This window comes from Symphalangus syndactylus, chromosome 3 (assembly GCF_028878055.3).
Source record: "Symphalangus syndactylus isolate Jambi chromosome 3, NHGRI_mSymSyn1-v2.1_pri, whole genome shotgun sequence".
Taxonomy (NCBI): Eukaryota; Metazoa; Chordata; class Mammalia; order Primates; family Hylobatidae; genus Symphalangus; species Symphalangus syndactylus.
Window position 1 is genome coordinate 85,753,735 of NC_072425.2, and position 1,735 is coordinate 85,755,469.

The following is a 1,735-nucleotide window of genomic DNA, read 5'->3' on the forward strand; positions in this document are numbered from 1 at the left end:
CAGGATGTGGTTGTGCTGGGTTTCAGACCCAGATCAGTCTACACTCTTTCCATTGCACCGTTTCCCTTGGTTATAAAGCTGCCGTTGCCCGTAGGCATTTGACATGCTTACTTTTATAAACGAAATGCCAGCATCTAGTCAACATCTAATAAAAAGATTCAGGAAGGAAAGGGTCATTTTTTATATTAGAATGGATTTTTTAAATTTTTTCTTTCTACTTTTACATGTTTCAAAAAAATTTCATCTCCATCCTTTTGTGGTTCAAGAGCTTGATGATTGGGTTTTCACGCTGATGTGTGAGAAGTGCCTCTCTCAAATCTTGTTATGACTTGATGTTGGCAAATTATGTCTGAAGTGAAAAAAAATTTATCTTAGTTTGAGAATGTATGATTTATAAATTGGAAATCGTGCATTATTTATTTATTTCTACTGAAAGAAGCAGTGCCATGCATAAGGAGATAAAGAGAAACCCAAATTAGGAGATGGGTAGGGAGGAAGCAGTGCAGAGTATGAGAAAAAAAAAAAAGCCAGAGATATAAAGTGAGTATAAAGTGAGGCAGCTTAGTGGAAAAGGTCACACAGCCCAATCTTGATGTCCTTTGAAATTTAAAAGACTCAGAAACAGTGTCTAGAAAATGCTGATCTAAAGCCATGGGGGCATCCGACCACAAACCACATCCGGGAAATGTCAGAGAAGCAAGGTCCTCAAACCGTGAGTGTAAATGGCTCAACCAAGCAACCCCTGGGTGAGTGAAACTCTGAGTTCACAATACACAGTCATGCTCAAAAGAGTGCCCAGCAGTAGGGTTCTGCCCTTCCATGAGGTGGAGAAAGAGCTTTCACTTGTGTCTGTGGCCCTGTCAGCTCCTCCAAGCTTGGATGCAAAGCCGAAGCTGGTAACACGCTGCCCCACCCCCCTATACCCACCAGGCCCAGGGTGAGACTAGCGCTGCCTCAGAGCCAGGGTGTGTGACCAGCCAAAAGGGGATGACAAAAGTCAACAAGCCAGGGGTCCAAACATGAAAACACCCTCCCCTTGTGAAATCTCTGCTTTCTGTTATGTGCCTGAGGACGATCAGAGGCAGCACTTCCACTGCCACTTTGTCAGAGAACATTTCTCAGGGCAGGTCTACCAGGGATTTCTGCCAGACACCTCCTGCTCTGACTCAGGTGGCTCAAGAAGCCATCTCAAGCTAAAGACCTGCCCACAGGGAAGTTAATTTGACGTTTTCAACTCCTATTTGATTTCTACTCTATTTCTGTGAGGTCCTTTTCAAATCTATGTGGGTTCATTAAATGCTCCCATAGACCTACATGAGGAGGAAAAAATTAGTAAGCCAAACAGGCCACATCATTCTTTCTTCCATAGCTGCCATATCAAAGGGCTGGTGGATGTGGTCATAGTTGCCATTTCCCAGGAGCTGATTATCACAGAGGAAAAGAATTTTATTTAAGGCAAAAAAAAAAAAAAAAGCCAGCAAATTTACAATTTTATGTTTCCAGGAAGCAGCAAATGCCAGGTGCTGGATGCAGATAAGATGATCTGAAACTAAAAGTGCAGCAGGGATAGCCTATCTCCCAGTCCATTTCTAAAATTCCATCTACTGATAAAGAACTGTCAGGTGAAGAAAACCTCAGACTTGCACCTGTGCAAAAGGGAAAGGGAGCCAGTAGTAGACTGAAAATCAGATCAGAAAGTATCAGCAACATTCCAGGAAGAAAGTTGAGAGAAAAA

General features: G+C 42.7%; 1 non-coding gene across 1 annotated transcript; it reads left to right on the plus strand.

Annotated features, from left to right (window-relative positions):
* The first annotated feature begins 248 nt into the window (after positions 1-248).
* On the plus strand, positions 249-355 carry LOC129479996 (small nucleolar RNA U13). The gene has a single exon (XR_008656909.1). It is a non-coding gene; the product is annotated as a small nucleolar RNA U13 (small nucleolar RNA).
* Positions 356-1,735: the final 1,380 nt, after the last annotated feature.